Raw genomic sequence first — 13,595 nt, 5'->3', positions numbered from 1 at the left:
GAATAACCCAAAAAGTACACTGCAAGGTATGTGATACATAGTAACACTCACTAAATGTGATTATTCTTTATCCATGCCTTTACCACTGCATTTACTGTTGAAATTATCTATGTTTTATCTGTCTCTCCCACTAGGCCATAAATTCCTTGAGACCAGAAACTGTATATTGTTCATCTATGTAGTTTAGTGCCCTAGTTCAGTTTGCTCAGTAGAATATTTTAAATCTCAAATAATACAATGTATCCAAAAGTATTTTGTAAGTGGTAAAGTGTTACAAAAGTGTACAGTATATTTATGTCTAATTAAATTCGGTCTCAATCGATGCATATCTGCAGAGCCCTTAATATGTGCTCAAGCATTTTCACGCATGTTGCCAAAAGTCATCTCCTTAGCAACATTGTGAAATACTGTTTTCATTTTACAGATGAAGAAACTGAAACTCGAGAATGTGAAGGATGGGCTCAAAATTGTCAATGGGAGCTCAGATTCATCCATGCTGACCCCGTGCCCACAGCACTTCCTCCAGCGCCACAGCCGACATTGCGGAACTCCCCCGTCCGCCTCTTTCAGTGCCCTTCCCTCCAAATTTTCCCATCAGGAACACATTTCTGCCCTCTTAAAGGATCAAAAATCATGTGGACATCACACAAGTAAATAAAAAGTATATCTATTTTTTCCTCCAAAACCAGACGTGACAACATAGTATTAAGACTGGTTTTTTTGTTGTTTTTTGCGCTCTAGAAACTGTTCCAAAATAAAAGAACAATGTTTTTAACAATTTTGGATTAAATACCCAAAGGTGAAGAGATACTTATTTCAATGTATTAGTTTATAGTTGAGCCTCATATTTTCATTCTTCTACATGTTTCCTGTAACTATTATACATGGCCAAAAGGGAATATGAAGTTTTAGAAAGATACTTTACAATCTATACCAGCAGCTTCAAAGAAAGGTGGAAGGCATTGAGGAAAAAGCAAAGAAAATACTTTCAACAACTTGTTTACTCATTTCATACTCAATAAATGGTCCTGCTACTCCCTTAAGTATTGAATCCATCAAGAAAAGGATATTCAAAATATATTCTAAATTGCCTTTTCTGGAGGAGGGAAAAGAGGGAGACTTCAAACAATTTAAGCAAGGCTTTTTTCGCACTGTTTTCATCTTGAAAATTATTAATATAAACAAAAGCATAATTTTTTTTTTAGCATTTTGAAGAAAAATATTATGACTAAGTATGAAAAGCCTGGATTTTGAGCTTCCAAAAAAGCAATCCCTTCTCAAATAAAGCAAGTTTTAATGAGAAAATTACTGTTCATAAAGTGTTAGCCTCCAGATGATTTTAAAATGCTAGAAATAAGTTTTTAAAATAGAATTTAGTCATTATTCACTGGTCCACTCAACAAATATATAGAGTGGATGCTGACAGCAGGTACTGTCTTGGTTGCTGGGAAGGCAATAATAAGTCCTGAAAACATCACATCTGCCCTCAGAGAGTTTACAGCCTAAGGAAAAGACAAACTTAGCAGTAACTGCTAAATGTGTTGAGTGCTATGAAGGAAAAGTAAGATGATAGGGTGCCATATTGCAGGAGGATGTACTCTAGGCTGCAGACGGAGCTGGACAGCTTCTCCAAAACATGACATTTGAACTCAGATCAGAAGGATGGTGTATCAGTTTCCAGGGGCTGCCATAACAAAACACCACAAACTGGGTGGCTTAAAACATCAGAAATTTATGCTCTCACAGTTCTGGAATGTTGAAGACCAAAATTAAAGTGTCAGCAGGGCCATGTTCCCCCTGAGACTCTAAGTTGAATCCTTCCTTCTTCCTTGCCTTTTCCTCGCTTCTGGTGGTGGCCATCGATACTTGGCTTTCATTGGCATTCAGCTGCATCACTCTAATTTCTGCCTCTGTTGTAACATAGTGTTCTCTTTGTATGTATCTCAAGACATTCTTATATGGACACATTGGATCAGGGCCACCGCACTCCAGTATGACCTCATCTCAACTAATTACCTCTGCAATGTCTATTTCCAAATAAGGTCATGTTCTGAGGTACTGGAAGTCAAGACTTCAACATGCCTTTTGGGGGGACACAATTCGACCCACAGCAAATGGTTAGATGCTAACTGGGAAAAGACAATTGAGACAGAGGGAAGGGCCAGTCAAAGGTCCTGTGGCAGAAAGGAGGGTAGTACCTTGTAAAAGCAGAAAGAAGGCGGGTGACTGATTATGCCATGGCCACACTTCTTCTCAACTTATCCTTGTATACTGATCTTCTATCACATCAGCTTATCAAAACTGCAATAGTTACCTTGGCCAGAATCAAGAGAGCGAGATGTGAACCTGACATTTCTCTTACTATGTTTCCGAGATCCTCATGGGGAAAATATCCCCAAGAATAGAACACAGAGGTTTTCTGGACAACATTTTTCTCAGTACCATTGACTAAAACACAATTAAAAATAGTTTTCCCTTCTCTTCTACAGGTCCTGGGGAATTTCACATTTAGTTTGAAGTCTCAGCATAAATTACTAAACAAAGTCTCATTAAAAACAAAACAAAGAAAAACACCTTGATGGTCTCTTTTATGGTACAAAACAAGCCAGTTCCCAGAAGGCTGCATCCGATTGAACATCTACCCTTGTTTTTAAGACCAACCCACATCCTGATGCTGTGGTCATTTGCTTCTGAGTCCAGATCAACCCCAAAACCAATTGTAAGACCACAAATCAAGATGCGATGTCTGGGTAGGCAATTCCCGTAAACCCATCATCTGCTTACAGCATTTATAGTTGCAACAAATCCTCAAAGGCAGGGAAATTAGATAGTTTGTGCTGGACTAATGAACAGTGCTAGAGTGTCAAAGAAATAGTGGGTCACAGAATACCTAGGAGCTGGGTCCAACTCTTGGTTATTGTCCCTGGGGGAAGGGAGTAGGAGCATATGTGTGCAAGCGTTTTGCTGCTATCCAGACCACAGTTGACTTTGGAACAGCTTCTTTTAAGAAGTTACATGGGATACTAAGAACATCATGTATTCTCAGGTCAGCTTTTCCTGGAATATTCAACACAAGTAGTTGAAAATCCATCATATAATATGTTTGTCTTCCATTCACAAACTTTGTTCAACTTCCAGAAGCTTGGACACAAAAGAATCACTAAAGCTTGCTGTTGACACAAAGTCCAAAACCGAATTCCTCCTGTGTCAGCTTAGTTGTACTTAAAAGCTCTGAGAGTGAGACTAGCTCAAGCAAAACTGGGAGTCACAAGTACAGTGTTTATTTCCCCTAAAATCTGCTCTTATCCTATTCACATTATTTGTGGAAGAGACAAAAAGACTGCATTCTGAACCAGGAGGTTCTCTAGAACTTTCCCTCACTAGTTAAGAAGCAAGTAGAAAACAAATACCAGGGTGTGGTTCCATAGTGTAGTGGTTAGCACGTCTGCTTTACACGTAGAAGGTCATGGGTTCGCGCCCCAGTGGAGCCACAGTCCATGGTCTACGGCCATGCCATCCTGAACAAGCCTGATGTCTGATCTCAGAAGCTAAGTAGGGTCAGGCCTAGTTAGTACTTGGATGGGAGACCACCTAGGAAGACCAGGTGCTGTAGGTATAAATAATAATAATAATAATAATAATAATAATAATAATAATAACAGCTACCAGGTAGAGGAGCTAAGAGACAAAAATAGTATTCTAGAAAAGCACCTGCAATCAAGACATGTAGGTTTCATCATGACCCTGCCAACCAGGTACCTTCTAACTGTGAGCAAATGACCTGATTTGTTTGTGACTCAATTTACCATTCTTTAATTGGGCATAACATCTGCCCTGTGTACCTCATAGGGTTATTGAGAGGATTGAATAGGTTTATTATGGGAAAACACTTTGAAAATGGTAAAGGACCATGTATATTTAAGGTCGGATTAGTCTGATTATTGGTTCCTTTATCTCCAGGCATCTCTCTGAAATCAGTTCCTCCCTTCCTCACTGTCACCTTCAATCTATGCCCCTTCAGTCGCCCTGAAGACACACACACACAGGTGCACACACACAACACACACACACACACACATTTACACACACGCAGTGACACAATATTTGCGTACAGTGATAATACAGCATTCCTGTGGGTCCCCACAGGCTTCTTCCTGCTCCCGCACTCCCACTCTTCCGCCATCAAGCGCTCTCGCCCACAGCTGCCTACTTTATCCCACTGGTTGTCAACCCTGCCTGCGCACTGGAATCACTGGGGTAGTTTTTTGAATTACTGGTGCCTGGGCCCCAGCCCCAGAGCTTTGATTTACTTGGTCTGGGCTATCAGCAATTCATAATTTTGCACTCCTGGTGATTCTAATGGGCAGACATGGTATTTTTTTTTAATTACTGTTTTAAAAGCTCACAAACTAAAAACACGATAATAATAAATATTTATTGGACACTTACAATACACAAGGCACGGTGATAGGTATTTAAATGCATCATTTCATTCAATCTTCACAACCACCCTCTGATATAAGTACTTTTACTATCTGCTTTGCAGAGTTCGTAGAGCTTACTGCCTTACTCCACAATCCACGGGTGCCAAATGCTGGGGGCAGCATTCTGCCTGACTCTAGAACCCAGGCTGGACTATCCACTGGACTCTACATTGCCCTCTGCTGAAGCCACACAATTGGTAAATGAGTTTGGAGGAACACTGAAAAATCTGATTTTAACTGGGGAAAAAAGAGAAGGTGAAGAAATTTGTCATACTAAATGAATCTTAAAACTCAAAAGCTTTCTGATCCAGCATCATTAGAGCATTTTTCTTTCACATATTTCAAATGTATGGTTGACCCTGAAATATACTAAACTTTGGAGTTTAATTTAATTTTATCTTGTATTCCATAAAACAGTGTTATCTCATTCTCAGATTTCATAGTCCAAAGAAAAGTATCAATGATAAAGTTTAGGGGAGCGAAAGAGCTGGGGATCTCCAAATCTTTCTCAATTAAGAATGACACCCGTTCTCTCTTCCCTACCTCCCCACAAGCCATCGCAATATGTAATGTGTAATAAGCTTAGATTAGGTCCACAAGCTGTAGACTCCCTTTGTTCTTTGCTTAGAATAAAGCTTGTTCTCCTGAAAATACTGAGGTTCTGTGGGTTTCTATTTGTGCTCACAGAGACCTGAGGGTTCTGAAAGTCTTCCAGGTCTGGGGCAGGGGGGCGGGCGGGTAACTTGGAGGAAAGGAAGCAAGGCTGAGCTGCAGGTCCTGGAGACTCTCCATCACCACTTTACCAGAGTAAATCAACTTGTAGTTCTTAGACTTATTAAACTTCACATAAGTTTAGGTTCAAAGAATGGGCTGTTGCTCTGTTGAAAACAAAGTTTGAAAACCACTGCTCTAGTTAATGTTATGATTCAGACCTTACCTAAATTACCAGTTTTCATAGAATTGGATCACAAGAAAATGTACTTCATCCTCAACCTGTACTGAGCCAATATGGATGACAGGAAATACTGCCCTATCTTATTGTGGAAGTGGTGGTTCGTAAAATGTTCTGGTAAATAGAAAGGTGATAGCAGCATTTGCGATTCTTGGCTCTCTCAATACATTACATGGACACATAATAAATCCTCCAAATTTCTCTTAATATAAGTTGAGGTGCTACCTAGAGACCAGTCCAAAAGGGTAGGGAAGGCTCAGCATTTCTCTGAGCCCAGAAGCCTGGCCCAGCCTTCCTGTCCTCTGCAAACAACAGCAACCAATGATCCCGACGCACAGCAGCAGCAGCCGAGCTCTCTACTTTGATGTTGGCAGCACTATTTTGCCGATGGCATTGCGTAATTTTTTCCATGATGGTTAAAGTGGGAGTTTTATTAGTATTCTGTAGATAACATTTATGTCATTTTCTGATTATAAAAGTGATATTTTGAATCGTAGCTCTCTTCAGGGTGCTTCTGCTTGCTGCTCAGATCTCTGAGGCCAAGAATGACAAAACCTGCCTTCTTATTAAAAATAGGGAGAAAGAAAAATTATAGGGAGAGAAACATGAATTACTATGCCAATGAATTAACATGCAGCAAAAGAGGTTTTTGTTTCGAGAGATGACATTACGCTATACGTATGTCACAAATATTTTCACTTCAGTAAAAACTTCTGAAGAACATTATTTTCATGGCTGCGTGCTACTGTGTATTATACAAGCATACTGTACTTCATTTAGTCATTCTCCTATTGATGACCTGTAAGATGATTTCCACTTTTGAGTTCTGATAAATAACTTTGTGATGAACATCTCTAAGCATAAATCATGGATAAGTAGCAATAGTATCGTTTTTCATATTCTATTTCAATGACATACCTTTGCCTGGCCTCCCGCTTTCTTTATCTATTCTATATTCTTTTATTGTTTGTGACCTTTCTTTACTTGGTGTCTTTACCAATTTCAATATATGCCTCTGGGCTTCTGTCCTGTTTTATTTTCAAAGATTCTTCTGGGGATTCTATTTTCATTCAGCTGTGTCAGGTGTCCTGGCCATTAGATTTGAGCTCTTAATCAGGAATACTGCTCTCAGTGCTGATGCAATCTCTCATCATCTTACATCCTATTATACCTTACAGGCTATTCCCCAGGATCTTGCAGTACATAGCTTGGATCTTACATTCTCCTCTTCTCCTAATACCCCTGAGTTTCCAAAGCATATATTAAAATAGGTAGAAAACAGGCTTTATAACACAAACCTGCCCTTTCTGAACTCTATCTCTTTCCATGGGAAATCCCTTATGCTTAGAGAGAAAGTATGGCTTTGTATAATTTTTTAGATAGGAGTTTTACTGGGAATTGTGGCAGAATTGCTGAAATTTGCACTCATTAGCATCCCAGCTGTGGTTAAACACCTTTCTATATTTAGTGCTTGAGCAAAATAGGCCCACAGATCTACATAGCCATCTCCCTATGGCTAAATTAAATGAAGCCAAATTTTAAAGTCTTTGGAAACCCAAAATTTAAGGTCTTTCAAGTACATCCTAGTGTCTTCATTTCTTAATGATTTCACACTTTACTTTAGGACTTTTATGCTCTAAAAAAAAAAAAATCAGTTTTGAGATTGTTTCTTTGTTTCAAAACTCTGATTTAAGTATCGACAATCTTTGAAAAGCTTCAGGTTGGATAGGGGGTGGGCATAGAAGCCCCCAATACTGTGTGATTGCTACCATTCCCACCACAGCTTCCCCATCTCATTCTCATTCTGCCTTCTGACAAAGCATGGGTTTGCCAAATGCAAGGTCAGAGCCAGCAGTCCAGCATGGACCTCGATGAACCCTCTCAGTCTGACATTCAGTGAACAGAGGTCTAAACGAAATCAATGTTTCCCTGCTCTGCTATGGAAACTGCATAGAGTCTTCCCCACATATAAATATAGCTGATAAAATTACACACATCATCCCACCAGAAGAAACTGGGGCAATTTAAAATGCAGCTTTTCTCTTCCCTGCTACAAACTCTATAGCAACAATTTTAATGAGAAAATGAAACTGACCAGGGCTGAAAGGGGGACAAATGCACCTGGATGACCATGGCAGTCATGGAAATACTTCAGTAACAATTGATAAATAACCATATTTCCATCATGCCAGCCCCTTACATCGGGCTCCTCCCTTGGGACTCTCCAACTCCCCAGGATCCCGCAATTAAGTAGTTAATATCTGGCACAAGTGCCTCCAGCATCACTGGGCCAAGGTCTATTTCAATTGAGGATCTAACCCAAGAAAATAACTATTTTGAATAGCATTCTTGAACCTAATGTGTCATCTGACCTCAAAAACCACGGAACGTATGTTAACTATAGTTTTAGCAAAATGTCGTTATTTTATTCTCACCTTCAACTAGTCAAAAATATTTATTAGACACTTGCTCAGTGGTGAGCAGTCCACAGTCCTGTCTCCAGGAAGCTCATAATCTAATGACAAAGACACATAACTCCATGTATAATTTCAATACTGTGTAATAAAGGCTAATGTGGCAGGTAGAGTGGACTTTGAAAGTTCAGAGGGAATAGCTTGGGCAGATTTACCGGAGGAAGTGAAGTGAAGATGAAACTTTGGAGACAAGTCTACATAAGCCAAGTTAATGGTGGTGGGACAGCTGTTGCAGAAGGATGAAATAAGCAGACTAAACAGCGTGCGGAAAGGCCTAGAAGCCAAAGAGAAGCAGGCAAGTTCAGGGAGCTGCAAATAGTTCATTGAGGAGTAGATAGAGGGAACTGATAAAAAATGAAGCTGTAGAGTTAAGCCAAAGATTAATTTGCTTTTCATATCTCACAAAAACAGTGAAGCTGAGGATGAATTATAGTTGGCTATTTCCCTTCCTGAGTATCTCATAGTATTGTGGTCTCAAGCTATATTCAAACTTGCCAAGGTTCTACTATTTTATTCCCAACTCTGCTCTGGAAGTCTACCAAGATCCCCCTGAACAGTAAATCCATCAGCTCTGAACAAGAAGATGTACAGGAAGCTGTTATAATCAGCTCCTCAGGGAGACAGGATGCTCACCAGGGTTCCTCCACGGTAATGGCACCCACATGGTGCCTGGCATCAATATCTATTGAATGAATAAATGAATGAATGAATGAATGAGGAATAAGTTACAAGGACATTTTGAGATGCAGCTTTCAGAAAAATGCCTCATAAGTGCTTGACTGAGTGATCATAACAATTCAATAATCACTGCTTACATTTAAGAGTGAGCAGATGTTTACACCTAAGTGGTGTAAACGCTTTTAATGCACACATTTTAAAGGGAAAAGATCAAGGCCTTGTTAATTGTCTCCACCTCAAAACTGCTCTCATTCATTGTTTCTCAAAGCCTGGAATGTGTGTTGTAGAGCTTCTTTTCAGGTTGGGGACATTCTGAAAACAATAGAACACTTCAGTCACTTCGGTGGCAGGGACTCATCAGAGAGGGAGAATTTCCGAAGCCTCCATCTGAGTATTAAAGAGGAACATAAATTTGCCTGGTGAACAAAGGCATTTTTAGAAGGTACAGCATATGCAATGCCATGGAGTTTGCTCCATCTGAATGAAATAGAGATCCAAGGAGCAGCAGGAAGTCAGAGGGGCAAATGGAGATTTCTAAATCCAGAGAGAAATTTTTCAGTAACAAAATAGCAGATAACATTCGTTCATATTCAAGTCATAGTTGCTGGAGGGAAAAAAAAAAAAAACTCTTTTGACTGCCAGTTTAGATTAGCTATGTTCTTACTCCCATCTATTGCTGGAAATAATCAAGAATTTGCAGAATTTCTCACTATTCCCAAGGGAGAGTGTGGTCTGGATCCAGTCCTACCTATTATATTCATCCTGTTCATTCCTACTGTTAATGTGAATAAATAAGAGATGTGATGTGACTAAACACTACCACAAGCTGCATGATGTAGCAATAGGCTAATTTATTTTTGATTTACCACCGAGGTGTAAACATCTGACTCAGAGAATCGCACCTTCCCTCCAGAGACTCAAGCAGCTAAGTTGATGAAACACCTGAATATTATGCAGCAGAACTTGGATTCATTTCTTCTCTCTTCTTTTCTAATTCTTCACTCTAAACATCTGTTTTCCCCCGAGGAAGCCTGAATTCATCAGCAAAAGAGCAGCATAACAATCATATATAAGATCGTTTTCGTGAGTACCAAACTTCAGCATGTGTATAATGTTCTCCTACTCACCGTAGATGGCTTCTTTAACTACCCTAATGATCAGGTAACTAAAACTAGTGTCTTTGTGTTACCACAGTCTGCCAAAATAACTACCTACATCTGTACCATGTTGAACTGTGCTGGCTTTGCGTAGCAGCCACTGTTTATTGCCTACCAAACATCTGTTCTCCCTTCTTCCTTCATAACATTACTATTATTCTGTTTAGGTAAAATAAAGCCAGGTGCCTCTGGATAAGGCGACTCCTGCTAAAGGCAATCTCACCAAGGGTAATACCACTCCTTTAGGGCGACTGGCTCAGGCACAGGTGATATAACAACCCAGTGACGGCCAAGGAGATGCAAGAAGTCTGTAGAGGCCTTCTCTCATTCCTAACACAGGGCCACTTGAAGACTCTGTGGGCTGTCGTTTTTAGTTGCTTCTTGAAATTACTGAAGTCATTTTGCTGCAGCCTGAAGATGTAGCCAACACTGAGGATAACAGAACAGAGACAGAAAGAAGCAGATAACAGATCATGCGCTTCTGGCCAGCCCCCTTAACCTAAAATACACTACTTCTTGATACTTTTTTGAAGAATAACTTTTTCTTATTTTGGAGATAGGACATAAGGGACCTACATTTATTTCTTGGAATGAATTCTACTCATTCAATTCAGTACTAATCCAAAAATCCTTTTCATTAATTTACAGTAGTTAAAATGGTGATTTACTTATATATTCTTAGGCAACATTCATTATTGGTAGCAATAGGATATTTGAAGTGAAAAATGTGGAAAAAAGTAATAGTATCATTGAGAAAGACAAAAGGAAAATAAGAACTTAAAATGAAAAAGGGCAAGTACAGCAGGTAAAAAGTCTTTGAAATCTGTCATTTGAGACATATACTACAACTGAAAAACTCTTGAGATGAAAACAGAAGATAACTTGTACAGGAAAGATAAATATCAAACAGCATAGAACTGACTGGGAAAAATTACTGGAAATGTTCATTAGTTATAGATATTAAAAGCCATGATATATCCTTTGTGTAGGAAATTATATTATTAATTCACAATCAATAAGACAATTCTTTGAGCTACTTTTTCAATATGGTGGAGGATTTGCACCAAGTTAGCCACACCCAATTATCCAGTACTTCTCTGAAGATAGTTGGCCAAGGTGAGGTGTACAAGTTACTGAATATCTGTAAGCCTCAGTTTCCTTGCCTGTAATTAGAGACAATATATAATTCTGAAATCTGTGAAGGAAATATATAAGATGATATATTTGAAGCACTGAGCAAGTGTTTTTCTTATACATTGTATGGTCCCAATTTTTCTTTTCCTTTCCCCTCCTCCTCCTGACATGACTGGAAGGGTCATTGTTCCCTTTGAGTAAATGTGAAGTCTGCCTTCTGATGACTAATTAGAGCCATAATTATACAACCTTTTTTATTTCGAGTAGCCATTTCTCATAGATGGTCATAGCCAGACTTGAAAGTTAGCTCAAGTCAGCTACTCAAAGTCATATTCCCTAAAAAACTTTCATTGTAGGGCCTAAGATAGTATTTATCACACTAGAGCATAATAATTCGTTTCCATGACTTTATTTACTACTAGATAAGAATTTGCTAGAGGGAACAACCCTCTGTAACCTAGAGCCTAGCCCTGAACTTGAACATAGAAGATGTTCAATAATGAAAGGAGGGAGGGAGGATAGAAAACAAGGAGGGTAGAGGCAATAAACAACTGAATGGGTAATGTTTAACTTCTAGGCCAAGGCCATCTGGTATAACCATATATATGGGCCACATGTGATATTTTCTAATAGCCACACTACAAAAAAAGCTGGTGAGATTAATTTTAATAATATATTTACCTAGCACAATATATCCAAAATACTATCATATCAATATGTAATCAATACGAAAAATGATTATGGGCTTTTCGATTTTATTGTATTGTCTTCAAAATCTATTGTGTGTTTTATACTTACCGAACATCTCAACTCAGACTAGACACATTTCAACATGCTTAGTAGACACAGGTGGCAAGGAGCTGCCATTGCCACGTTGAAAAGCACAACTCTAGACACCTTCTTTCAATGCCTTTTCCACTTCGGAAGTTCTGCCTTACACACTTCATGGTGCCCTCCCATTAACCGCCCTAATGTCACTCCAGGTTAAGAACATTTCTAATTCACTCTGACTTACAAAATGTATTCATACCATACCCAGATTCCTGCCTCAAAATTTCATTTATTCTGGTGCTATTGGATACTAATCAGTTTAAGTAGCTAATATCCCCAAGTAACAGCCTGAATGTTAGTAGGTATTGGGAAGGAAAACCCTCTCTTTCTACCAAAGGATTTATACGTATCCTATATTTTTAAAAAACATGAAAAACTTTAGCTAGCCCCCTCTATTAAGGCACCTGAGCAGGTTCCATGGTATATCTGAAGACAAAATAGAGGATTTTAATGCAAGACTCGCAGAGTCCAGACACTATCATTGGTCTTTATGTCCCCAGTACCAAGCACTGTGTCTCACATGTAGAAAGGACAATAAATGTTGACAAAAATGTGATTGAAATTACTTAAGAATCATGAGTGAAAGTTTAATCACAGCTACTTAGTAGGGTTACCTAATGGAAAAAAAGAAACTCATGGGACATGACTAGTAGACTTCTTGGGTTTTTAAGTGAAACAGTCTTTTATTGGAAAGTAGAGAAAACAAAATGACGTAGTGGGAAAGAAATAAGATGGCAGAAATCCCTTAAAGTCCATGGATCAGAGAGCAGAGTGTGTATGATTAATCTTCAGGGATTGTGGGGATAGGATATTTACACATCCATTCAATAAATATTTCTTAAGCACCAGTGCTATGCCAGGCTTTGTGCTTGGCACAGCCACTCAAACTTGAGTAAGACATTGTTTCTGTCCTAAAGGAGCTTTAGACTAAAAAAAAGAGACAGATACAGAAATAAAAAAGCTTCCTGCCCTCTGATGTGATGAAAAGTGTGCTATAATGGAGATATTTACAAGGTGGAGTAGGGTCAAAGAGGAAGGAGCGAATATTTAGGGAGTTCTGGGATGGCTTCATAAAGGAAGAAAAAATAAGACTCGAAGGATGAATAGGTGTCTACCAGGCAAATTTAGCAACATGTACAAAGGCACAGAAGAAAGAAAGTATATGGAACATTCTAGAAATCAGAGTAACTCAGTGTAATTGGAGCAGAGCATGGAGTGAAAAGTAGAGAGTCACGGGAGATGCTGTTGAAAATGTAGACTGAGGCCAAATCACAAAGGACCTTGAATGTTCTGCAAAGGGATTTAGACATTAGCTTAAAGTCAATGTGAAACTAGTCAAAGTTTTAAGCAGGTACATGATAGGCTAGAATGTTCCTGCACACATGAAGTCAGAAGTGATCTTATGACTTATTTTGGCCAATAAAATGTGAATAGAAGTGATGTGGGTCACCTCTGGATGGAAGTTTAAGAGCCAGTGCATGCTTTGCCACATTCTATTTTACCCCAGCCAATAACCAGCAATCTTAAGATACCGGCTTTTCTGTCAGCCTCAGTTCCTGAGTGATTACAATGAACAGAGACCTTCTCTCAAATGACAGTGAACTTGTAGCAGGAGTAAGAAATAAACCTTTGTTGTCTTAGCCGCTTTGATTTGGAAGTTGTTTATTACAGAAGCAATTTTGCAGGCTATCCTGAATTATATTGCAGTGGAATAACATGACCAGATTTATATTTTAAAAAGGTAATTGATGGCAATATGTGGAAGATAGATTAGAGATAGAAGAGGAAGTTAATTATAGGCAAGAAAACCAGTAGGGAGATAATGCAATCATCCTGGAAAGAGATGCTAGAGGCCTAGAATTAGAACAATAATAGCGGAGGTGAC

At 38.9% G+C, this 13,595-nt stretch overlaps 1 pseudogene; it reads left to right on the top strand.

Annotated features, from left to right (window-relative positions):
* The first annotated feature begins 3,500 nt into the window (after positions 1 to 3,500).
* LOC120595884 (uncharacterized) lies at positions 3,501 to 3,616 on the top strand (annotated as a pseudogene).
* Positions 3,617 to 13,595: the final 9,979 nt, after the last annotated feature.

This window comes from Pteropus medius, unplaced genomic scaffold, assembly GCF_902729225.1.
Source record: "Pteropus medius unplaced genomic scaffold, Ma_sr-lr_union100, whole genome shotgun sequence".
NCBI classification, from domain to species: Eukaryota; Metazoa; Chordata; class Mammalia; order Chiroptera; family Pteropodidae; genus Pteropus; species Pteropus medius.
This window is presented reverse-complemented; position numbering and strand designations above follow the sequence as displayed.